Raw genomic sequence first — 27,356 nt, 5'->3', positions numbered from 1 at the left:
TAAATTTTGAATTCTATTTACTATGTCATTGCTTCAGGGATACACTTTTCTTGGAATGTGGATTATGAAATGCTCTGGTTAAGGAACTTCACTGCCTATCAGTAACATTTGAATGTGTTATTCCTGTGCAGTGCCAGATACATGGCAAGCCTGACAATCATTTTGATACATATTAAAATGAATTGCAGATCCTTTGTAGAATATCACCTGTTTAACAGATGGCCTGGCACCGTTGTTCATCCCTGGGAAAAAAGTGTGCTTATACCTCAGGCCGACTTAGATATCAGATTTAAGAATAAATACAATTACTTATTGGCTGCAAAATGCTTGGCAAGTAACATTTATAAAGATTTCTAAGTTTCAACTCACACATCTATGAAGTGGAGTGGAACCTTCCTCATAGCCTTATGAAGATCAGATGAACCAATAAATATTCAGCACACAGTACATGGCATGTGGTAGTCATTTCATGCATGGATATTATTATATTTGTTACTAGATTCCTCATTTGTTAAACAGGATTCTGATATCTGTGTACTAGAACTCTCATGAAAATATTATCATTTTTGCCAATATTAAATGCAGCCAGTATCCTGGGTTCAATGGTATAGATTTTAGCAAACAGGAAATAAGTTATTTAAAAAAATAAAGCAGGCAAACTAGAAAATCTATTTTTAATGATTTGGCAGATAACTTCATAAAATAACAGTTTTTATAAATGAAGATATATCTTTTATTGTTTAATTTTAACAGTGTAGCAAGAGAGTAAAGACACTGTGTCAGACTTTTTATAATCATGACTTTTATAGCATATTTTAAAATTACTTAAAATAGCACCATCTTTTGGGTATAGTTTTTTCCTGTATCTGGTGATTTTGTCTGCAGACTTCCAAATAGAAAAATTCAATATGTGGGCACATATACATTTGTTACTTTGATTCATGAGTTTTCAGCAGTATTGAGATGAATTTTCATGTCTTACCATTAAGTCAATTATTAATTAAATTAAAAATTTAGAGCCTCTCCTCACTTTTTTTTTTAATTCAAAGAAAAATCCTCATGCATTTAAAAGTGAGAAAAAGTACATCTATACATAAATAGGTCATGGCTTAAAATTGAATTTAGATTCACAAACAGGAAATAACTCTTGTAAAATACATTAATTAGGGGCATAATTACATACGGTTTTCCTCAGCGAAGAAGAAGTCTGCTATAGATGTCATCTCCTTTGTCCTCCTTGATGACCCTGGGGAAGAGTAGAGAAGGTGGTCAGCTCTGAATTTTAAGGGAAAAGAGAAACATCTGGAGAGGTACTACTCCTCAGCCAGAGTCACAGTGAGAGATGGGACCAGGGTTGGGACTCACACCCAGGGCTTTAATTTCAAAGCCACTGTCAGACATCTTCAAACTTCTCTTTTCAATGGCAACAGTTATGGTATAGTGGCATTTGCAAAACAGAAAAGTGTTAACTCCTTAAGTGAAATTGAATAATTTCCTCTTCGCTGCTTGGCTATTTGTTTGTTTACTTGAATCTTTTGGTTCACCATTTACAGTGTAATACATTGAGAAACATTTATTGAGAAAGTATATTGAGAAGATATTGAGAAACAATCGACACTTAGTGTTACATTAGTTTCAGATGTATAGCATAAAGATTTAATAGGGATTCCCTGGTAGCTCAGCTGGTAAAGAATCCACCTGCAATGCAGGAGACCCTGGTTTGATTCCTGGGTTGGGAAGTTCCCCTGGAGAAAGGATAGGCTACTCACTTCAGTATAAGAATACTGAAGCCCAAGAGGGCTTCCCTGGTGGCTTAATGGTAAAGAATCCACCTGCAATATGGGAGACCTAGGTTTGATCCCTGGGTTGGGAAGATTCCCTGGATGAGGGCATGGCAACCCACTCCAGTATTCTTGCCTGGAGAATCTCCATGGACAGGGGAGCCTGGCAGGCTACAGTCCATGGGGTCTCAAAGAGTCAGACATGATTGAGTGTAGCACAGCATATACTGTGAAGTGATTATCATAATAAGTCTGGTTATCATCCATCACCACACAGTTGTGTTTTTTTTTCTCTTGATGAGAAATTTTAGGATCTTGGCAACTTCTAAATATATGACACAGTGCTAGTAATTATAGACACTATGTGCCATGCTGTGCTGACTCACTTCAGTTGTGTCTGACTCTGTGCAACCCTATGGACTGTCACCCTCCAGCCTCCTCTTTCCATGGGATTCTCCAGACAAGAATACTGGAGTGGGTTGCTATGCCCTTCTACAGGGGATCTTTCTGACCAGGGATTGAACCTGAGTCTTTTAAGTCTCCTGCATCGGCAGGCAGGTTCTTAACCCCTAGCAGCACCACACAGAACATTATATCCCCAGGACTTATTCATTTTATAACTAAGTTTTTACCTTTGGGCAAGCAATAGATATTTATCCAACAAATGTCCAAATCAGCATTCACTACATGCCAGGAACCAAGTTAGATTTAAGGAGACAAATTCACAAAGGCTGTATTCAGCCTACAATATCTCACAATCCATTTTGGCAGACAGATTTTTTTTTTCAACATAAATACAAGGAAGCATGATGATGCCATTTAAATAATTTATATCTTTAGGAATAACTTACCATGAAGTACAGAGAATAAAAGGCTAGTACTAAGTCAGAGAATTTGGGCAACTCTAAATCTCATTTGACATATATTGCTATTTGCTTAATTAAATGTTGTCAGCAACACTTAATATGTACATTTTCACTCAGCATAATGAGTGTTTATCTGAACACATATTCATTGTAGCCTTATCATGTCCAATTTGACAGATACAAAGTTATCTGATTCATATTTTAGAAAGTGTATTCTGGTACTATTGTGGAAATGCACTGGAGAGAAATGATACTTGAAGCGTGTACATGGAAGTTACTTAATAAATACTGGTTGAATGAAGTTAAGGTTTTTAACTCAAGCAGACAGAGTGCAGAAGGAAGTAGAGGCTAAATTTAATAACCGAGTCAGCAACAGATGTTTAATAGCCTATCAATTAGCAAGTTGATATAGTTTATCAAATAGCTTATCAAATAGCAAATCACATATTGAAACATCAACATGTTAAGTGAAAAGTAAGCATCGTTGTGTAAATGTTTGATTAATTATGCTTGAATTTGTTCAAATGAAAGCAGAGGGTTAGTTGTTCCTAAAGGATCTAAATTTGTCTATCTCTGAGACCTTTGGTCATCTTTCTAAAAGAAAAATTGAGACTGGTGTGAATGCATGTGCACGTAGTAGAGGAGGGTATAAGGCAGAAGTGCATTAAGAATACTTTTAAATATTTTATGTTAGAAAAATGTACAAAGAACATAGAACATTTGAATTTTTATTTTCTAAGCAAAAGGAAAGAAAATACCCTTTCTGGTGATGAGAAGATTTGCATCATTTGCCTCATCTGAGAAAGAGACTGTGACTTGGAGTTAGGAGGACAAGTGACTTCTTGGGGCTTAAAGACTGTGAAAGATAGAAGAAGTACTGTCTTAGTTCCACTGCTGTAACAAAATATGATAAACTGGGCAACTTATAAGAAACAGACACTTATAAGAAACAGACATTTATTTCTCAGAGGCCTGCAGGCTGGAAGTTTGAGATCAGGGTGGGTACGGTCAGGTTCTGGGGACTGCCCTCTTCTGGGTTGCAGAGGCTGTCTCTCCTGTTCCCTTGGAAAGAGAAGAAGCTAGGTCTCTGGCTTCTTTTTATTTTTTTATTTTTTATTTTTTGACTGTTTTTTTTTTTTAATTTTATTTTATTTTTAAATTTTACATAATCTGGCTTATTTTTATATGAATGCTAATACTATTTTTGAAGGATTCACCCTCATCATCTACGTCTCAAATCTGCGACCTCCAAATACCATCACAGAGGGGATTACAGTTCACCATATAAATTTGTCTGGAGAATCCCATGGAAAGAGGAGGCTGGAGGGTGACAGTCCATAGGGTTGCACAGAGTCAGACACAACTGAAGTGAGTCAGCACAGCTTATGTTTCTAAGTCAGTTTTCATGCTAGAATGTACAGCTCATGAAAGAATGGGGCTTGTCTAATTTGTTCATTTTGCATCCCTGTGCCTAGCAGAGAGTTTGGCACCTGAAATTATTCAGTAAGTAGTTGAAACAGAAAGGCATGAAGAGGGTAGGGTGGGGAGAAAGAAGAGAAGGAAGGAATGAGTTAATAAAGAGAAAGGGAAAAGCTTGCCACAACTTACAGAGAAGATGTGGAAACACCAAGAAGGCAATCCAGTTTGATTTCCAGCCTGTCTTCCTTCTGTCTATTTTTGTGGTAGGAAGAACACCACTGTAACCTCACGTGTGATTTTTGTTGTTTTTACTGAGATTCACTGAAGACTCAAATTCACGTCATTTCCAAGTCTCATGCTATACCTTAAGTGTCTAGCCAATGCAGTGCTATTCTGGTCCTTACAAAAATGAACCTTGAGACTTATAAACTCTTGCTCAGATTCAGTTCTAGATTAGATGTTGAGATGGAAAGGTTCAGGGAACCATTGCAGCCATTGCAGAAGAAAGGATGGTTATTAATATATCTTCCTATTCTGGAGATCACTGTGATAGTAATAAAAATAATAATAGTAATAAAAGGGAAAATATTATTGTGTTTCTAAACCATAGTGAATAAGGAAGAATTTCTGTCTCCAATTTGCAGTTGACAGAACTGTATTTCAGAGAAAGTAAGGTAAAATGTCTTCCCTATCCTTACATCAAACTGTCTGTCAAATTATAAACAATAGGAAGAGTAAAAACAAGACTATAAACAACCACCACCTCATTTATTGAACACGTATTGTGTTCTCGGCAGTGTGCTAATTGGGTTTGCATGCATTATCAAATTTAATTTAATTTATGTCACACAATATTTTGAGGTAGGTACTAAATGTCATCTCCATGTTACTGATGAGAGAACAGAGGATCAGAACTGATATTAATACATTTATTGCACAAGGTGTTTGAAGCAAGGCTTTAGGTGAGTCTCTCTGATTGCAAGATCCAATTTTTCACTTTCTCCTGTAACCCCACCTGACTTCCATGCATTGTGTCTTGTTCCCGGGGCTGCTCTTGGTATAGAAATGGACCCATAGAACTTGGAATCGAGCCCAGGTCTCCTTTATACATGGACACAGGAAACAATTTGATGTCAGATAAGATGTGAGGCAGTAGTAATTGTAAAATGAAGTGTCATTTTTGTGAATAGCTTCAAAAGGCTGAAAATAGCTTATTTTGTATTCTATAAATGTTTTCTCTCTCTCTTTTTTTTTTTTGTTTTCCTCTCTCTGCCACCCCCTATACCATATGTTTGCTTGTAACATTTTGGGCACAGACAGGGAAAAATGTGGCATTTATTTAAAAAGCTACTAATTTGAGGACAGCAGTGAGAAAACAGTTGCAGACCATCCTAAGTGACTGAAGATGGAACATCTAAATAAAATGCAAGGCAAGTGAATAGTAAATGCTTGATTATCTGAAGAAATCAGGGTAAAGTTGCAGGACAGTGTGCACGTTGCTCCAGGCAATCAAGACTAAGAAAAATGACCAGTTGCAAAATAAACCAAGTTAATTCATTGACCTTTTTTTGAGACTCAGACCATCTTTCTTTATTGGATACAAATAGCATTTGTCTCAGTGGAACCTGTAAAAATGAGCTAAGACAAAAGTACTCCTTGGAAAAAAATAATACGTATAACGAATGGTTCTCTTTTATAAAAATCAAGGATAATACATAGACTCTTCATGGAATACCTTTATGGAATTGAATCATTGTTATAACTTCTGAACCAAAGTGATAAACTGCAAACATACAAGATCTCTTTTTTAAAAATATCAGGATTACATAAATTATCATTTCCACTGCCTTGAGGACTGGCTAAAGAATTTTCCTGTGCAGACCTTTGAGAAGAAACATTCAGATAAACTCAAGCTGTCCAACAATGCTAGGATATACATTGATGAATGAGAATCTCTTTGTAATTCACATTAAATGATACCTAGTCAACATCTACACTCTAATATTAAAGTCATATGCTAGCCATTGAGCGTGCAGTGTTGTATATGATAAATCCTAAAAGAGATATATGTTGTTGCTGTTGTTTAGTCACTAAGGCATGTCTGTCTCTTTGTGACTCCATGGACTGCCACCTACCCAGGCCCCTCTGGGATGGGATTCTTCAGGCAACAATAGTGGATTGGCTTACCATTTCCTTTTTCAGGGGATCTTCCTGACCTAGGGATGGAACCCATGTAGCCTGCTTGGCAGGTGGATTCTCTACCACCGAGCCATCTAGGAAGCCAAAATATGTGGGCAATCAGAACAGTGTGATAACATAGGATCCTCTCCAGAATTCTTTTTTTTTTTTTGTAATTTATTTATATTTTATTGAAGGATAATTTCTTTACAGAATTTTGCTGTTTTCTGTCAAACCGCAACATGAATCAGCCATAGGTATACATATATCCCCTTCCTTTTGAATCTCCCTCCCATCTCCCTTCCCATCCCACCCCTCTAGATTAATACAGAGCTCCTGCTTGAGTTCCCTGAGCCATACAGCAAATTCCCGTTGGCTATTTATTTTACATATGGTAATGTAAGTTTCCATGTTCCTCTTTCCATATATCTCACCCTCTCCTCCCCTCTCCCCATGTCCGTAAGTCTATTCTCTATGTCTATTTCTCCATTGCTGCCCTGTAAGTAAATTCTTCAGTAACATTTTTCTAAATTCTGTATATATGTGTTAGAATACAGTATTTATCTTTCTCTTTTTGACTCACTTCACTCTGTATAATAGGTTCTAGGTTCATCCACCTCATTAGAACTAACTCAAACATGCTCCTTTTTATGGCTGAGTAATATTCCATTGTGTATATATACCACAACTTCTTTGTCCATTCATCTGTTGATGGACATCTAGGTTGCTTCCATGTTCTAGCTGTTGTAAACAGTGCTGCAGTGAACAATGGGATACGTGTGTCTCTCTCAATTTTTGTTTCCTCAGGGTATATGCTTATGAGTGGGATTGCTGGGTCATATGGTGGTTTTATTCCTAGTTTTTAAAAGAATCTCCATACCATCTTCCATAGTGGCTGTATCAATTTACATTCCCACTAACAGTGCAAAAGTGTTCCCTTTTCTCCACACCCTCTCCAGCATTTATTGTTTGTAGACTTCTTGATGAGGGCCATTCTGACCCGTGTAAGGTGATAGCTCATTGTAGCTTTGATTTGCTTTTCTCTAACAATGAGCAATGTTGAGCATCTTTCATGTGTTTGTTAGCCATGTGAATGTCTTCTTTGGAGAAATGTCTGTTTAGGTCTTTTTGCCACTTTTTGACTGAGTTGTTTGTTTTTCTGGTATTGAGTTGTATGAGCTGCTTGTATATTTTGGAAATTAATCCTTTGACAGTTGTTCATTTGCTATTTTTTTCTCCCATTCTGAGGGTTGTCTTTTCACCTTGCTTATAGTTTCCTTTGCTGTGCAAAAGTTGTTTTTTTTTTTTTTAATCAGGTCCCACTTGTTTACTTTTGTTTTTATTTCTGTTACTCTAGCAAGTGTGTCATAGAGGATCTTGCTTTCATTTATGTCATTGAGTGTTCTGCCTATATTTTCTTCTAAGAGTTTTATAGTTTATGGCCTTACATTTAGGTCTTTAATCCATTTTGAGTTTATCTTTGTGTATGGTATTAGGAAATGTTCTAATTTCATTCTTTTACATGGAGCTGTCCAGTTTTCCCAGCACCATTTATTGAAGAGGCTGTCTTTGCCCTGTTGTATATTCTTGCCTCCTTTGTCAAAAATAAGGTACCCATAGGTGCATGGGTTTATTTCTGGGCTCTCTATCTTGTTCCATTGGTCTGTATTTCTGTTTTTGTGCCAGTACCATACTGTCTTGATGACTGTAGCTTTGTAATATAACCTGAAGTCAGGAAGCTTGATTTCTCCAACTCCATTCTTCTTTCTCTAGACTGCTTTGGCTATTCAGGGTCTTTTGTGTTTCCATATGAACTGTGAATTTTTTTGTTCTAGTTTTGTGAAAAATGCTATTGGTAATTTGATAGGGATTGCATTGAATCTGTAGATTGCATTTGGTAGTATAGTCATTGTTACAATATTGATTCTTCCTACCCAGGAATGTGCAATATCTCTCCATCTGTTTATGTCATTTTATTTATGTCTTTTATTTCTTTCATTGGTGTCTTATAATTTTTTATGTACAGTTCTTTTGTCTCCTTAGATAAGTTTATTCCTAGCTATTTAATTATTTTTGTTGCAATGGTGAATGGGATTGATTCCTTAATTGCTGTTTCTGATTTTTCACTGTTAGTATATAGAAATGCAAGTGATTTCTGTGTATTGATTTTGTATCCTGTAACTGCTAAATTCACTGATTAGCTCTAGTAATTTTCTGATACATCTTTAGGGTTTTCTAGGTACAGTATCCGGAGAAGGCAATGGCACCCTACTCCAGTACTCTTGCTTGGAAAATCCTATGGGTGGAGGAGCCTGGTAGGCTGCAGTCCATGGGGCCGCGAAGAGTTGAACACGACTGAGTGACTTCACTTTCACTTTTCACTTTCATGCATTGGAGAAGGAAATGGCAACCCACTCCAGTGTTCTTGCCTGGAGAATCCCAGGGATGGGGGAGCCTGGTGGGCTGCCATCTAGGGGGTCGCACAGAGTCGGACACGACTGAAGCGACTTAGCAGCAGCAGCAGCAGGTACAGTATCATGTAATCTGCAAACAGTGAGAGCTTTACTTCTTCTTTTTTGATCTGGATTCCTTTTATTTCTTTTTCTTCTCTTATTGCTATAGCTAGGACTTCCAGAACTGTTGAATAATTGTGGTGAAAGTGGACACCCTTGTCTTGTTCCTGATCTAAGGGGGAATGCTTTCAGTTTTTCACCATTGAGAATAAAGTTTGCTTAGGCTTATTGTATATGGCCTTTACTATGTTGAGGTTAGTTCCTTCTATGATGATTTTTTGAAGAGTTTTAATCATAAGTGAAAGTGAAGTTGCTCAGTCGTGTCCGACTCTTTGAGACCCCATGGACTGTAGCCTACCAGGCTCCTCTGTCCATGGGATTTTCCAGGCAATTGTACTGGAGTGGATTGCCATTTCCTTCTCCAATCATAAGTAGGTGTTAAATTTTGTCAAAGGCTTTTTCCTGCATCTCTTCAGGTAATCATATGGTTTTTATCTTTCAATTTATTAATATTGTGTATCACATTGATTGATTTGTGTATATTGAAGAATCCTTGTATCCCTGGAATAAACCCAACTTGATCATGGTGTATGAGCTTTTTGATGCGCTGTTGAATTCTGTTTGCTAAAACTTTGTGGAGGCTTTTTGCACCTATGTTCATCAGTAATATTGGCCTGTAGTTTTCTTTTTTTGTGTCTGATTTTTTTTCTTTTTCTTTGTCTGGTTTTGGTATCAGGGTGATGGTGGCCTTGTAGAAAGAGTTTGGAATTTTTCTTTCCTCTGAAATTTTTAGAAAGAGTTTTAGAAGGACAGGCATTATCTCTTTGAAACGTTTGATAGAATTCTCCTGTGAAGCCAACTGGTCCTGGGCTTTTGTTTTTTTGGGAGATTTTTGATCACAGCTTCAATTCAGTGCTTGTAATTGTGTTGTTCATAATTTCTATTTCTTCCTGGTTCATTCTTGGAAGATTTAACTTTTCTAAGAATCTGTCCATTTCTTCCGATTATGACTAATAGAGTTTTGCCAAGAAAATGCACTGGTCATAACAAACACCCTCTTCCAACAACACAAGAGAAGACTCTATACATGGACATCACCAGATGGTCAACACCGAAATCAGATTGATTATATTCTTTGCAGCCAAAGATGGAGAAGCTCTACACGGTCAGCAAAAACAAGACCAGGAGCTGACTGTGGCTCAGACCATGAACTCCTTATTGCCAAATTCAGACTTAAATTGAAGAAAGTACGGAAAACCACTAGACCATTCAGGTATGACCTAAATCAAATCCCTTATGATTATAAGTAGAAGTGAGAAATAGATTTAAGGGCCTAGATCTGATAGATAGAGTGCCTGATGAACTATGGAATGAGGTTCGTGACATTGTACAGGAGACAGGGATCAAGACCATTCCCATAGAAAAGAAATGCAAAAAAGCAAAATGGCTGTCTGGGGAGGCCTTACAAATAGCTGTGAAAAGAAGAGAAGTGAAAAGCAAAGGAGAAAAGGAAAGATATAAGCATCTGAATGCAGAGTTCCAAAGAATAGCAAGAAGAGATAAGAAAGCCTTCCTCAGTGATCAATGCAAAGAAATAGAGGAAAACAACAGAATGGGAAAGACTAGGGATCTCTTCAAGAAAATCAGAGATACCAAAGGAATATTTCATGCAAAGATGAGCTTGATAAAGGACAGAAATGGTATGGACCTGACAGAAGCAGAAGATATTAAGAAGAGATGGCAAGAATACACAGAAGAACTGTACAAAAAAGATCTTCACAACCCAGATAATCATGATGGTGTGATCACTGACCTAGAGCCAGACATCCTGGAATGTGAAGTCAAGTGGACCTTAGAAAGCATCACTACGAACAAAACTAGTGGAGGTGATGGAATTCCAGTTGAGCTATTCCAAATCCTGAAAGATGATGCTGTGAAAGTGCTGCACTCAATATGCCAGCAGATTTGGAAAACTCAGCAGCGGCCACAGGACTGGAAAAGGTCAGTTTTCATTCCAATCCCAAAGAAAGGCAATGCTAAAGAATGCTCAAACTACCGCACAATTGCACTCATCTCACATGCTAGTAAAGTAATGCTCAAAATTCTCCAAGCCAGGCTTCAGCAATATGTGAACCATGAACTTCCTGATGTTCAAGCTGGTTTTAGAAAAGGCAGAGGAACCAGAGATCAAATTGCCAACATACGCCGGATAATAGAAAAAGCTAGAGAGTTCCAGAAAAACATCTATTTCTGCTTTATTGAATATGCCAAAGCCTTTGACTGTGTGGATCACAATAAACTGTGGAAAATTCTTCAAGAAATGGGAATACCAGACCACCTGACCTGCCTCTTGAGAAATTTGTATGCAGGTCAGGAAGCACCAGTTAGAACTGGACATGGAACAACAGACTGGTTCCAAATAGGAAAAGGAGTTCGTCAAGGCTGTATATTGTCACCCTGTTTATTTAACTTCTATGCAGAGTACATCATGAGAAACGCTGGACTGGAGGAAACACAAGCTGGAATCCAGATTGCCGGGAGAAATATCAATAACCTCAGATATGCAGATGATACCACCCTTATGGCAGAAAGTGAAGAGGAACTCAAAAGCCTCTTGATGAAAGTGAAAGTGGAGAGTGAAAAAGTTGGCTTAAAGCTCAACATTCAGAAAACGAAGATCATGGCATCCGGTCCCACCACTTCATGGGAAATAGATGGGCAAACAGTGGAAACAGTGTCAGACTTTATTTTCTTGGGCTCCAAAATCACTACAGATGGTGAATGCAGCCATGAAATTGAAAGATGCTTACTCCTTGGAAGGAAAGTTATGACCAACCTAGATAGCATATTCAAAAGCAGAGACATTACTTTGCCAACAAAGGTTCGTCAGGTCAAGGCTATGGTTTTTCCTGTGGTCATGTATGGATGTGAGAGTTGGACTGTGAAGAAGACTGAGCACCGAAGAATTGATGCTTTTGAACTGTGGTGTTGGAGAAGACTCTTGAGAGTCCCTTGGACTGCAAGGAGATCCAACGAGTCCATTCTGAAGGAGATCAGCCCTGGGATTTCTTTGGAAGGAATGATGCTGAAGCTGCAACTCCAGTACTTTGGCCACCTCATGCGAAGACTTGACTCATTGGAAAAGACTCTGATGCTGGGAGGGATTGGGGGCAGGAGGAGAAGGGGCCGACAGCAGATGAGATGGCTGGATGGCATCACCGACTCGATGGACGTGAGTCTGAGTGAACTCCGGGAGTTGGTGATGTACAGGGAGGCCTGGCGTGCTGTGATTCATGGGGTCGCAAAGAGTCGGACACGATTGAGCGACTGATCTGATCTCATCTGATCTGGTCTATTTTGTTGCCATATAGTTGTTCATAATAGTCTCTTATAATCCTTTGTATTTCTGCATTGTCTGTTGTAACCTCTCCGTTTTCATATCTAATTTTGTTGATTTGTTTCTTCTCTCTTTTTTCCTTAATGAGTCTGGCTAAGGGTTTGTCAATTTTGTTTATCTTCTCAAAGAACCAGCTTTTAGTTTTATTAATCTTTACTATTGTTTATTTCATTTCTTTTTCATTTATTTCTGCTCAGGTCTTTATGATTTCTTTCCTTCTTCTAATTTTTGGAGTTTCTTCTTCTTTTTCCAGTTACTTTAGGCGTAAAGTTAGGTTTTCTATTCAATGTTTTTCTTGTTTCTTGAGATAGGATTGTATTGCTATAAACTTCCCTCTTAGAACTGCTTTTGCTGCATCCCATAGGTTTTGAGTTGTTGTGTTTTCATTGTACTTTGTTTCTAGAAATTTTTTGATTTCCTTTTTGATTTCTTCAGTAACCTGTTGGTTATTTAGAAATGTGTTGTTTAATCTCCATGTGTTTGTGTTTCTTATAGTTTTTTTCTTGTAATTGATATCTAGTTTCCATAGCACTGTGGTTGGAGAAGATGCTTGATACAATTTCAGTTTTCTTAAATTTACTGAGGTTTGATTTGTGACTCAAGATGTGTTCTATCCTGGAGAATGTTCCATGTGCACTTGAAAAGAAGGTGTATTCTTCTGCATTTGGATGGAATGTCCATCCAATTGATATCCAAGATATCAATGAGATCCATCTCGTCTAATGTATCATTTCAGACTTGCATGTCCTTATTAATTTTCTGTTTTGATGATCTGCCCATTGGTGTGAGTGGGGTGTTAAAGCCTCCTACTATTATTGTGTTATTGTCAATTTCTCCTTTTATGTCTGTTAGTGTTTGTCTTATGTAGTGAGGTTCTCCTATGTTGGGTGCATAGATATTTATAATTGTTATGTCTTCCCCTTGGATTGATCCCTTGATCATTATGTAGTGTCCTTCCTTATCTCCTGTAATCTTCTTTATTTTAAGGTCTGTTTTGTCTGATATGAGGATTGCTACTCCAGCTTTCTTTTGCCTTCCATTTGGATGGAATATATTTTCCCATCCTCTCACTTTCCAGAATTCTTGAGATGGGGATGCTGAGGAGCCCAGTGAGGCATCTAGTGTTGAAAGAGGAGATTAAAGGAGCCTTTTAACAGTAGCATTGGGCCTAGGACTGTCGTACAGACTGCAGTAAGTTAGAAAGTAAAAAACAAATATCATACATTAATGTTGAATATATGGAAAATAACTTAGAAAAATGGTACAGATGAGCCTATTTGCAGGGCAGGAATAGAAACACAGATGTAGGGAACAGATGTGTGGACACAGTGGTGGGGATGAGGAGGCAGGATGAACTGGGAGGTTATGATTGACATATATACACTACCATGTATAAAATGGGAATGGGCTTCCCTAATAACTCAGGTGGTAATGAATCTGCTTGCAATGCAGCAGACCCCAGTTTGATTCCTAGGTTGGGAAGATCCCCTGGAGAAGGGATAGGCTACCCACTCCAGTATTCTTAGGCTTCCCTTGTGGCTCAGCTGGTAAAGGATTCACCTGCAGTGTGGGAGACCTGGGTTCAACTCCTTGGTTGGGAAGATCCTCTGAAGAAGGGAAAGGCTACCCACTCCAATACTGTGGCCTGGAGAATTCCATGGACTGTATAGTCCATGGGGTCGCAAAGAGTGGAACATAACTGAGCGACTTTCCCTTTCCCTTTCAATAACTTTCACATGTATAAAAGAGATAGCTAGTGGGGAGCTGTTTTTTGGCACAGGGAACTCAGCTAGGTGCTCTGTGGTGACCCAGAGGGGTGCGATGGGGTGTGGGAGGGGGGTCTAAAAGGGAAGGGATATATGTATACATATAGCTGATTCATTTCATTGTACAGGAGAGACAAACACAATATTATAACCCAATTATACCCTGATTAGAAAAAGGTTACCAACAAAGACCTACTGTATAAGCACAGGGAACTCTGCTCAATATGCTGAAATAACCTAAATGGGAAAAGAGTTTGAAAAGGGATAGATACATTTATATGTATAACTGATCACTTTGTTATATACCTGAAACTAATACAACATTGCTAACCAACTATGCTCTAATATAAAATAAAAATTTAAAAAATAGGTAGTTATACTAAAGGCTGTGTGTCCTGAAAACCTGTTTCCACTAACAGGTAATTGTTCCAGGGTAGGGGAGACTATTAAATAAGGCCTTTTAGCATGAAGAAATCAACAGGATATGTGGTGCAGGGGGAAAAAATATATATGGAGGTGATACTGAAAAATTCAATAGTTTTCAATTCCTCAATCATATCAGAAGATTTTTACTTTAAGAGATGTTTCTATATGAGATAAACTTAGGCACTAATTTATGGATCCAAACTCCTATTAATTTTTTTGCATGACTTTGTTTTTGGATGAGTGCCATCACCTCTTGGGACTAAGTATCCAATTTTTAAGACTACTGATTGTAATACTGTTTCTAGTCATTCATGAAATTGGGGGAAAAGCATATACTCCATGCTTGGCTTTTGACATTCACAAATTTAGACTATCTTGAATATTATTTTTATATTTTTATTTGTGTTGAATCAAACAAAAGAATGGTAGAGAGAAAAGTACTTGAGCATCATTAAGTACAAGACACTGGTTTCCATTGAAATCTCAGGATTTGGAGTTGGAAGTCTGACTGCAAGGTGGGAGTGACACGGAGAAAGGGGAAGCTGGCTTAACCAATTGTCTGAGACAGTTTCATTGTAACTGATAAACCACTACTCCCTAAGTGCTGATCAAAACCTAGGGTATCTGCATCCACCACACAGCTGACTCACTGTGAAAACTGCAGAACAACCCAGATCAGGTCCTCCCAGGAAGTGGGTGGCCCATGGGGGTTAGGAGCAGGTACATCTTCTTCTATTACATGTGGAATCTCTTCTAAGCCCTCTGGAAGGAGAACAGGGGTTCTCCCCAGAGAACTCAGGTGTGAAACCAACAGACAAAAAGACATGGGAAGGAGCCAAAAGATGCTGTTCTTACTGTGGGGATAGTCTCCTAATGCACTCTTTATCCAATTTATATTTTCTTTACACACTGAGGGGCGTAGATATCCACGATTTTTAAGGAAAGAATACAAGCAGAGAGACATCCCTTTCAAGATCCCCAACTACACACACACACACACACACACACACACACACATGCAGATACAAAGGCAGATCAACTCAAGATGGGGGCAAATATCAGTGTGTGAGTCTATGCTCATTTTAGGCCAAAAGAGTATATAGAGAAAGACAGTTCTTTTCTCATATTCCTTACAGTTCAGGTAGGAGAACCACCAAGAGACGCTGAATAAAATCATAAGCAGCAACAAACTAGGTATCACTGTCTTGCACTCTTGATGAATCCCTACCCCATATGAAGCAGCTATTTTAAGATATCTTATTAAAGATCAGGATTATGAATAAGTGTTTTGCACATATAGCACAAAATAAATATTTGTTGAGAAAATTAATAAGTGAATGAATTAGTGAGAATGAGAATCTTAGACACTAAGTCATGTCTGACTTTATGACCCCATAATTATATAGCCCTCCAGGCTCCTCTGTCAATGGGATTTTCCAGGTGAAGAATACTGGAGTGGGTTGTCATTTTCTTCTCCAGGGGATCTTCCTGACCCAGGGATCGAACCTGTGTCTTCTGTATTGACAGGTGGATTCTTTACCACTGAACCATCAGGGAAGCAATGCCAACTGTCCCTGTATTTAAACCATGCTGTGCTGTTTAGTTCCAACTCAGTGATGGTACAATGATGACAAAATTTCACTTTAAGTAGCTAATCGATTAATATCCTAATCTGCTCAGTATTTAGAAATAGTATTCCCAACAAATGCTGTCCCCTCCATAGCCTTGGTGATGATTAAATTTCCATATCCCAGTGAGTATATCAGCTGGCTGCTTGTACACACTGACTTAAGCATTTATTTCTCTGCTTAGAGTCTCTTGTGAGAGGTAAGGTAGGTTAAGTAAGTATGGTGGTCACATTAATTGTTTTATGATTACTAAAAAATAATCTCTCTACCCAGACCCACCCCCCACAACCCACCCCAGATCAATTATATATACCTGAGTAAGCTGAAAAAAGTATGATTGTCATATTACTTACACCTTGGAACAGTCTTAAGCCTATAGGGAGCTGTCCAGTGCTAACGATAGCTAGAGTCAAAGTGTTATATTTCTAGAGAAACCCAAGTCTTTGGAGGTTCATGGTGAACAGAAAGACTGAACCACATGCCATGTAGCAGCTGCTGCCACACTGGGCTGCTTTGGGATGGGTTTAGGTGGAAGCAAAAGCAAATTTCCACCCCCATGACACATATCCAACCTTAGTAGACCAGCTAGAATCAGGAATTTTCCCCAGCTTACTATGAATCATGTCCCTGCAGAATTAAATTGTAGTTTCTATTTCTATGATATTTCCCTCCTTTGAACTATAGCTCTGAGTTTCATTTGGACTAGTTCAAAATGACTTAGGGAGGAAGGGCAAAGATGTGCTTTCATTGATTTTATGGAAAAGCAATATGTATGTAAGACTATCAAATATTAACCATCAAATATCAAATATCAAATATTCAAAAAATGCACACACACACACACACACACACACATATTCCTTTGGTGTTTTTGGTTAAGGATAGCAGGTTTTGTTTGTATAGTTCCAGCCCCACTGTACTCTAGCCTTTCAGTCTAACTCTGCATCCCCAGCACTTAAGACTATATTAAACATATCACTGATGCCCAGTAATTGTTTTAAAATATTGTAGCAAATATGACTTAAGCTATAGCTCCCCAGAGAAGGATTATCTAATATTCAATTTTTCTAGTGTGGAAAACAGAGTATTAAACACCATAAAATGTTAACTGTGATTTTATATACATATGATTTTGGAAAGCTCAGAAAAGAGTGTTACTTTATATTGGGCACCATTCTCCTTAAGGCAACTGAGATAGGTCTAGTGCACAGATAGGAATCTACTGAAAGGCTGGATTAGAAGAAATATATAAATATTTCATCAGAATAGTCCTGTGAGATAATTTCCTCTGGACTTAAGCATGAAAGACAACAAATTTTCTTCCTAAGAAAAACTATCCCCCAGACGGATTTCAAGCGTAAGTACAGGGAATCCTGTCTAGTTCTTACTGCCACCTACATGCCTTGCACTGTGCTCACCTTGTGATAGTTGTTCAAGAAACATGTTATAAATGAACCAGTAAACATGGACAATTACATCACAGATGAGTGTGGTTAGAAAATGGGCTTCCTCAGAGAGACTTACGGCTGTCAATTTCAGATTCCAGGGAATTCTGAATTTGAAAAATGGGTGCTTCTACAAGTTCAGAGTATATCTTGGAATTCTCATATGCAATATGTATTAGCGTCTGATCATTCGATCATGTGGGACCATTTGATGTGACATGGCTTATGACAGACAGATCGGGGACACAAGGATGTGCCCATAGACGCTGCATAAGAACAGCCCATAGCACCATTGTGTCCACTTGTGTCTCCTTTTGAAGAAGCAGTGAGGTCTTATGGCAGTGGCACATGACACTACATTCTATTCTGCTTATAAAATCAAAGGGAAGGAAGGTCCTGTTTATTGATCAGCTACTGTATGACATTTCTTTTAAATTTCTTAGTGACCATGTGAAGTGAGTTCTGAGATCCTCACTTTACATAAAGGAAATATAAGCTCCAGGTGAGTGAATCTCTGGAGGCTGCCCAGGTAGTAAAAGTCAGAGCTGGTTTCCTGACCACATCTGTCTGATTTAAAGCTCTGCTATATTAGGCTTTTTATGTCCTAATAGAGAGGACTGGGGGTTGGGAGGGTGGGGCAGGAAAGACAACAACACTGAAAACTCAATGAGTCCAAAAACTAAAACAGAAAAAAAAAAAAAAAAAGGAAAAGACTCTAAGCATTTTAATGCGCTCATTTATATTAATGTTTTGTTTTTCTTTTTCAATTCGGTAAATAGATATTTATTGATCACCTCCACTCTCAGGGACAAAATGATGAATGGAGTAAACATGGCCCTGATGTCCCGGAGCTTACAGAACAACTAGAGAGATTGTAACATTAATAATTATGTTAAAATACATCAATTAAATGTTTTCTTCTTTATTGTCCCAAGTGCCATGAAGAAAAGATGTAAGGGAATGAGATAGTTAACTTATTATGATGGTGGTTGTTATTTGAAGGGTTAGATTGAATTTCAAGAAAATAAAGTGGAAAAACTGAATAACATTCTTGAATAATGAGAATAATTGGTTCAGATAAATATGGATGATTCAGGAGTATAGGATAAGGGAGTTGAAAATAGACCTACTTGCAAAGAATAATCAGTCTCAAGAGAATTAATTCTTCATTTTTCAAAAACTGAAGGACTTTCCACTTGGGGTGAAATTCTGATTCATAAAAAATTTGGAGAGTAAGTAGTGGTCTACAAGCTTATATTTATTCCCTTAAGTTGGATGATGTCATGGTTGTAATATGGAAATAAATGCTTATTTCTACCCATACAGGTTTAATCAATATTTATAGATCAAATATAGTTTTCAAACTCTTATGTGCTGGGCACTCTGTGTAGAGGAAGTGGAAAAGATCAAGTTTTGTGTTCTCCTAGGCAGAAACTATACAAAAAAGATCTTCATGACCCAGATAATCACAATGGTGTAATCACTCACCTAGAGCCAGAAATCCTGGAATGCAAAGTCAAGTGAGCCTTAGAAAGCTTCACTATGGACAAAGCTAGTGGAGGTGATGGAATTTCAGTTGCGCTATTTCAAATCCTGAAAGATGATGCTGTGAAAGTGCTGCACTCAATATGTCAGCTGCTGCTGCTGCCGCTGCTAAGTCGCTTCAGTCGTGTCCAACTCTGTGTGACCCCAGAGATGGCAGCCCACCAGGTCCCGCCGTCCTTGGGATTCTCCAGGCAAGAATACGGGAGTGGGTTGCCAGTTCCTTCTCCAATGCATGAAAGTAAAAAGTGAAAGTGAAGTCTCTCAGTCATGTCTGACTCTTCACGACCCCATGGACTGCAGCCTACCAGGTGCCTCCGTCCATGGGATTCCCCAGGCAAAGTGGCCACAGGACTGGAAAAAGTCAGGTTTTATTCCAATCCCAAAGAAAGGCAATACCAAAGAATGCTCAAACCATCACACAATTGCACTCATCTCACACGCTAGTAAAGTAATGCTCAAAATCCTCCAAGCCAGGCTTCAACAGTACATGAACGGTGAACTTCCACATGTTCAAGCTGGTTTTAGAAAAGCAGAGGAACCAGAGATCAAATTGCCAACATCCGTTGGATCATCGAAAAAAGCAAGGGAGTTCCAGAAAAACATCTATTTCTGCTTTATTGACTATGCCAAAGCCTTTGAATGTGTGGATCATGAAAAACTGTAGAAAATTCCTCAAGAGATGCGAATACCAGACCACCTGACCTGCCTCTTGAGAAATCTGTATGCAGGTCAAGAAGCAACAGATAGAACTGGACATGGAACAACAGACTGGTTCCAAATAGGGAAAGGAGTACATCAAGGCCATATACTGTCCCTCTGCTTATTTAACTTACATGCAGAGAACATCATGAGAAACGCTGAGCTGGATGAAGCACAAGCTGGAATCAAGATTGCTGGGAGAAATATCAATAACCTCAGATATGCACATGACACCACCCTTAAGGCAGAAAGTGAAGAGGAACTAAAAAGCCTCTTGATGAAAGTGAAAGAGGAGAGTGAAAATGTTGGCTTAAAGCTCAACATTCAGAAAACGAAGATCATTCCATCTGGTCCCATCACTTCATGGGAAATAGATGGGGAAACAGTGGCTGACTTTATTTGCGGAGGGGGGGTTCCAAAATCACTGAAGATGGTAACTGCAGCCATGAAATTAAAAGATACTTGCTTCTTGGAAGAAAAGTTATGACTAACCTAGATAGCATATTCAAAAGCAGAGACATTACTTTGCCAACAAAGGTCCGTCTAGTCAAAGCTATGGTTTTTCTAGTAGTCATGTATGTATGTGAGAGTTGGAATATAAAGAAATCTGAGCCCCAAAGAATTGATGCTTTTGAACTGTGGTGTTGGAGAAGACTCTTGAGAGTCCCTTGGATTGCATGGGAATCCAACCAGTCCATCCTAAAGGAAATCAGTCCTAAATATTCATTGGAAGGACTGATACTGAAGCTGAAACTCTAATACTTTAGCCACCTAATGAGAAGAATTGACTCATTGGAAAAGACCTTGATGCTGGGAAAGCTTGAAGGCAGGAGGAGAAGGGGATGACAGAGGATGAGATGGTTGAATGGCATCACCGACTCAATGGACATGAGTTTGAGTAAACTCCGGGAGTTGGTGATGGATAGGGAGGCCTGGTGTGCTGGAGTCCATGGGGCCGCAAAGAGTTGGACACGACTGAGGGACTGAACTGAACTGAGGCAGGGACTAAGGAGCATGTGGGTCTATAAATAGAGTAAAGCAAAAAAAAAAAAAAAAATGAATTTAAGAATCATACTAAAGTCACATTACGATTTGTGATTATGTGTAATTTCCCATTCAGAATCTTAAATGCGATTATTTTACAATGAGCCAGGCTGTTTTATATGACCATGAGGAGCAGAAATATGGAACAGTAAATTAGTCATTTTAGTGTTCATAAGGTTAACAGGATTGCACTGGTTAGTAAATGCAAGCATAGACATAATTAGATAGATATTTTTTTTTTATATCTGGAGAGTTTCTTTAAAAGTAGTTTCCATGTGCGGTAAAATTTTATTGTGTGTGACAGAGTACTGTTGGAACTTTGCTTTCCATCCCATTAACTTTAATCATGTTGCTGTGGTATTATCTATCTTAAAAGCTACCTTTGCACTCTGACACCTGTGGATCTCTTTAAAGAAAAGAATTGAGATCACCTCATTCTGCTGTTTAATTACAAATTCATCCATGAGCTATCAAATGAAAATAATAATGTCTATATTTACATGATGAAACAAAATGCAGACTCGATTCCTTCCCTCTCATTCTCAGCAGAGTATAGATTAGCAACCCCAGACACAAATGGTAAGAACAGAAAATGCTTGCTATGTAATAGGTCTTGGATAATAAAGCTAAAACATTTAGTGATTTCAAAGAACTGGCATTAAATCTCACTGGTCCTCAGTCCTCCTACAAAACCAGCTCATGGAAAGAAGTAACTTCATAATGTTCTTGTTCTCATAGGGTTAACTTTGCTTTCTCTATGATTTGAGTCAGGTCCATTGAGTTTTAGTTGAGTAGAGTTTTTAACAATCGTGTTCTACTAGCTTCACAAAATCATATTTGAAAAATCTTTCGCTTTTGCGGTAACTGAACAAGAATTGTTAATAATTGGGTCCTAAGAGAATGCTTCCAAGTGTGGTACTTTTTCTCACTCTGTGTATCCCTATCTGCCATGATTTCACACTAGTTGGAAAGAAGTCACCCCAGCCTCCTGATTTCATAATAGCTGGAAGGAAGTTGCCCCACCCTCCTGATTTTACAATAGCTGGAAGGATGTTGCATACTCTCCTGATTTCACAATAGCTGGAAGGAAGTCACCCCAACCTCCCACCACATTCCATTTTATATTCACCAGGTCTCCCAAATTGCAGTTGCAAAATATTAGAATTGTCATAATGGTATCTATTCTGAAATGACATCACTTTCTATCACATTTGAAAATAGATATGGGGAAAAACAATGTTTGTCTTATTTACATTTCGTATGAACTCTAAAGTAATATACCTCCTACACTCTGGAAAACAGTTTTTGAAGACTGTCATCTAAAGCACCTGAAAAATATGCTGAAAGGAGGTGAAACAGACAAACAAAAGTTCTGTATTGCATATAAACAGTTATAACAAAGCTAAGCCTCTGTATCCCCATTGTGCTTCTCAGAGAAAAATTCCAACTGATGCCAGTATGAGATGGAATTTCAGAGGAGACAATATGGTATGGAAAGTTTTGAATGGGAACTTCAGAATAAGAAATAAGGGTTCAGTTCAGCTTCTGTCACCAACATTCTCAAGTTGATGACCATCATTAACACTTTCTGTCCCTAAGATTCTATTCTTTACATCTTAATTGTGGATGATCATAGCTACCTTTTAGAGCTCTTGCAAGGTTAAGATTGAGATAACATATTTAGTGTGTCCAGCACCTAATTTCCTCTTAACTACTTGAGTTCCCTTACCTGCCAAAGTTACAATCCCCACTGTAGAACATTAACCCAAATACTGCCCCCTTGAGTGAAAATTGTTAACAAGCCATTGGCTTGAAAAGGAATTTGGGTGGAAAACTGAGGTTTGTTCACATTTAATATATACCAAGACCTTCGTCTACCCATGTGTTCAGATTCCTGAGCAATCGAGGAGGGTGTGGAGTTTTCAGAGTCAGCCCCCATGCCCCCACCCCCCCACCCCCATTGCAGGTCCCAGTTTCTGCATTTCTGTTCCACTGTTTGAGGTTGGCACATTGACAGAAGGCTGTCTTTCCCCGTGCTGACTGCCAACACCTGTCTCTGAGTCAATTTGTCTGATTTTTCTGTGCAACTCATTCAATAAATGTCAGGTGCTGAATTTTTACATGTGCAATATTTATGTAACACTGAAAATAAGCACAACAGTAATTTGATCCTAAGGTATTCAGAATGCTTCACTGGCAGAAATTAATTGTACCACGCAGCTCCCTGTTAAGCAGAGCCATACTGCTCTGGCTCTTGAGCATTCCATGGTCAGAAGTGGGGAAAGTCAGTTTGAATTAGACCTCCATGCTTCTTCAGAGGAGGTGTGCGATAGTCCTTTACTTGTCTGTGGTTACTTTTATGTGGGGTTCCTCAGAGGCTTACATGGAAGAAAAGATTCATTCATGCATTGAGTCATTGAAAAATATGAAAAATGCACTGGGAGACCACTGCATGTCAGGTATTGTTCTAGGGGCTGGATTAACATCAGGAAACTAGGAAATCCCACTGGTTTATTGTCTGTCTGGTCCCCCTAGAATATGTGTGGAAGTGAAAGTTGCTCAGTCGTGTCCTACCCTTTGCAACGCCATGGACTGTAGCCTGCCAGACTCCTCTGTCCATGAAATTCTCCAGGCCAGAATATTGGAGCAGGTAGCCATTCCCTTTTCCAGGGGATCTTCCCAACCCAGGAATTGAACCCAGGTCTCCTGCATTGCAGGTGGATTCTTTACCATCTGAGCCACAGGCAGCGACTTTGATGGCTGAGTAAGGAAGAAAAGGACCAGTTTAGAATGGTTATCATGTTGGCTTCCCTGGTAGCTCAGATGGTAAAGAATCTGCCTGCCAACACAGGAGACCCCAGTTTGATCCCATGGTCAGGAAGATTCCCTGGAGAAGGGAATGGTAACCACTCTAGGATTCTCACCTGGGGAAATCCCATAGTCAGAGGAGTCTGACAGGGTGCAGTCCATGGGGTCACAAAGAGTTGGACACAACTGAGCAACTAATACACACATTACCCTGTGAAGGCTGGTCAGGGAAGCCTCACTAATAATTTGACGTTTGAGTAGAGATACCACAATGCTGTTTTTACAAATGAAGACAGCATCAAAGAGAGAAAGCCACTGGCCATGCTCCCATGACAGTGTGCGCCTGGGATACCATGGATGCTGGGGTGCCAAATGTGTGACTGTCCTTTTACAAGAAGGAGTCATGAAGATCACTCCTACCTGGTCTTAGGGTGTTTGTCAAGGTGCTGAGGGGACTGAACAGGAGGCTCGTATGTACAGTTTTAGAGTGAAAACAGGTTAGAACAAGAATATTTTTATAGAAAAGAGGATGCTTAATGCCTTAGAAAGTAAATTTGACAGAGAGGGTCAGGCTAGTTAGATGCTACAAGACCAAAAGCATGTACAGAAAACACATTTGGTGTGAAAAGTGTTATGACCAAGTGGTCCATAAAATGATAGCAAAGTGGAACTTCTCTGAGTGGTCCAGTGGTTAAGAGCCTACATTCCCAATTCAGGGGGCTGGGTTCAATCCCTGATCAGGGAACTAGATCCCACATATCCCAGCAAAGAATCCAAGTGCCACAACTAAGACCTAGTACAGCCAAATTAAAAAAAAAAAAATGATAACAAAGTTCACAAATGGGAGAGGGTAGATTTGTATTTTATTAATAGCAGGCAATCGATCATGCTTGCCTCATTGTTTTGACTGGGAACTACTCCAGACAAGACAGCTGCCTGTATACCTCTAACCCTTGGTGCAGTGCCTGTTTCATTTGAGACGATCTCTCCATGGCCATTGACTTGAATGACATTAGCCAAACTTCTGGAAAGATGAAGAATTGGATAGGGTGGACCCTGGTGACATGGCTTTTTTCTCTTGCCCTGCTGGGGATGGGTGAAGAAATTAGAATTGTTTGGAGTGTTTTGAAAGAGTTAGAATAAATATAGAAGAGGCTTAGTGAAAGCCTCTAAGGAAGAAAGAAATGTTGATTTTAGTTATCTTCCTCCCAATTACCTCACATGAGCCTTCTTTGGAAGTTCACTGTATCCAAAATGGACCCCTAGAAGTTGCTCATATTAACAGATTGTTTGCATCCATGAAGATAGGCTTATGAAATTTTACTTGCCTCTTAACATATAAAACAACAAAAAAGGGTTTACACTTGGAAATGGATCAGGCAAATAACTATTGAAGGATTGCATGATAAGTTCAGAAAAGAATAGAACCATCTCCATGTCTTTGGAGCACTTTGGGGCCATTATTTGGAAATAATTGCTAGAAAAAGATAAAGGAAAAAATTACAGACTTAGTGGTCATAAATGCAACATGGCTTCTGTCTAGGACACAATATATTTGGTTTGTTCTATAGGTTTTCAGGAAATGTGTGTCTTTAACATGGATGGATGAAAAAAACACACTAACACTAGGCACATCAGTGCTAATGGTGAGAAATACTGGAATCTGAGTTAGAAAAGTCTGGATTCTGTCATCATTTACTAGTAGTGTGACCCTGGGTAAGTCACTTACTATGTTGTAGTACTTTGAAAGAGTAGGAAAAGTATGTCTTCAAGGCCACCTCACCCACACATCTTTGATTTAATCCCTTGCTCATCTTAGAAACAAAGAGCTGGTGGTCTTTATTTAATACAGAGAAATCATAATGATAGAGGGTAGGTGACGTGTTCAAAGGCAGCCAAAACATAAAGGTCAGAATTGAAGACAAATATATTCTTGTGTCCTCATACAAAAACGTTTTGTCTGTATCATGTGATTTCTCTTATGTACATGGCACTCATGTTCATGGGTAGAGTTTACTCCTAGAGATGGTATTTCATTTCTTATTGCACTGCATATAATGACCTGTGCAAGGAGAGAATGCAGGTTTCTCAGAATCAGCATCTTACATTCTTTGTTTTGTGAGAAGGTTAATGATGGATAAACACATAAACCTCACATCCTAAATAACCATGAGCAACTGAGAGTTTGAAGGAATCAGTCTTTGGCCTACCGTGGGTACCTCTGTGGCAGAGAAGTGTTCACAGACCCCTCCAGCATGCCTAATGCTTAGCAAGAAGGAAGTGATTAGTGAGTGACAATTGAATTGCATTGAAAGAGGAAGACTTTTAGAGATGATCGAGCTTTGGTACTCACTCATTCATGCCATATCCATACACACACCAAATATATATTCTCATAATATGTAGCTTTGCTTAGATCTGTTAGAACAAAGACATTAAAAAGAAGAATATATACAGTAGGGAAAGGAGTAGCAAATGGGATATGAGAAGAGATTGGTAAGAATCAGAAAGAGAGAGAGGGGAGATATATAACCTTTAAAAAATTCAGAGAAGAAAAAGGAAGAGATACTTATTTGTTACAGTTTTTAAGATAGAGAATAAAAATCATAAGCCACTTAATGTATTTGAAGAAACAGAGCTCTGATGTATTTTGACAACTGTCACTAAAAGAACAATAGATCCATAAAAATCTGCTCTTACTAACCCTCTGTGTGGTAACTCTCTATTAACGAGAACATCTACCTCACTTGCCGTTCTGTCTGGTTTTGCCTCCGGCTTGCCTCCCAGGAAGGTCAGGCAGCTTCTTGTTTATACACGTCTAATTATCTCTGTCCTGGAGGGATAGGGAGATCCATTCCCTTGTGCTCGCCTCTCTATTGTGGGGTATAATCACACCTGGATGTCAGTATTCACAAAAGTCCTGGACTAATTACAGTTAAATGTGTCCTGTGTATATGAGAACCACTGATAACGAATGAATAGCTCCTGCAAGTGACATGTGTCTGTCTCATTTTTTCCCCTGCTAGTTTAGTATCACTCTGCCAGCTTTAAAAAGGAAGTAACTGGAGCCCAGAAACCCAGTGAGTTGTGAGCCTGGTTACCTGGTTTTGTGTTGTCCTGCATATTGCAATCCAACCCTTGCTTTTACACTTAGCATGCAAGGATTCCCAGGTGGCTCAGTGGTAAAGAATTTGCCTGTCAATGCAGGAGATGCGAGTTCGATCTTTGGGTCGGGAAGATCCCCTGGAGAAGGAAATGGCAACCTACTCCAGTATTCTTGCCTGGAGAATCCCATGGACAAAAGAGCCTGGCAGGCTATACCGCTCACAGGGTTGCCAAGAATCGGACACCATCGAGTGACTAACACACTCACCTTACAAAGTTAGCCTCCTAGTCTGTCTTGTCCACTGCATTCTTAAGTTCCTGAAAGAGTGTTCCATAAAGACTACTCCTTGACAAACATTTGTGAAACCGCAGACTGAGTCCTTTTCAGTTATTTAACCATCCTGCTTCTTCCTCTTTATTCTGTACTAAACAGAGCCCAGGGTGTTCTGAGCATCTGAATGGATCCACGGATGGGAGCTGAAAGGCATTGACTGTACAGATCATTTTCATGCAAAGAAAATGCTTGAAAATAAAAAAGAATAAAATAAACTAAACCCCATGATAAAAAAAAAAAAAAAAAGCGAAGAGGAGGGATGGGTATAGAGCTGGAGGAAGGAGGCTGACAATGCTTCTTGTACAGACACTGATCTGATGAAGCGGGAATCACACAGCACCTTTGTCTGAGAAGAGGGGAGGAGGAGGAGGAGAATTCTATTTTGAGAGCTAATGTGAAGGA

The 27,356-nt window shown here is 38.9% G+C and overlaps 1 protein-coding gene and 1 long non-coding RNA gene across 2 annotated transcripts in view; one reads left to right on the top strand and one right to left on the bottom strand.

Moving 5' to 3' along the window:
* Positions 1 to 27,356, bottom strand: part of LOC112580113 — a 982,521-nt gene continuing 955,165 nt past the window's right edge. Inside the window, exon 6 of the long non-coding RNA XR_006546272.2 lies at positions 1 to 1,246. This is a non-coding gene — a long non-coding RNA (uncharacterized LOC112580113). The remainder of the gene's footprint in view (positions 1,247 to 27,356) is intronic.
* Positions 1 to 27,356, top strand: part of CDH8 (cadherin 8) — a 382,099-nt gene that overhangs the window by 172,737 nt on the left and 182,006 nt on the right. The gene's annotated exons all lie outside the window — the stretch shown is intronic.

The sequence above is a fragment of the Bubalus bubalis genome, chromosome 18 (genome assembly GCF_019923935.1).
Source record: "Bubalus bubalis isolate 160015118507 breed Murrah chromosome 18, NDDB_SH_1, whole genome shotgun sequence".
Classification (NCBI taxonomy): Eukaryota; Metazoa; Chordata; class Mammalia; order Artiodactyla; family Bovidae; genus Bubalus; species Bubalus bubalis.
Note: the sequence above shows the minus strand (reverse complement) of the source record. Positions and strands in the feature narration are given on the sequence as shown.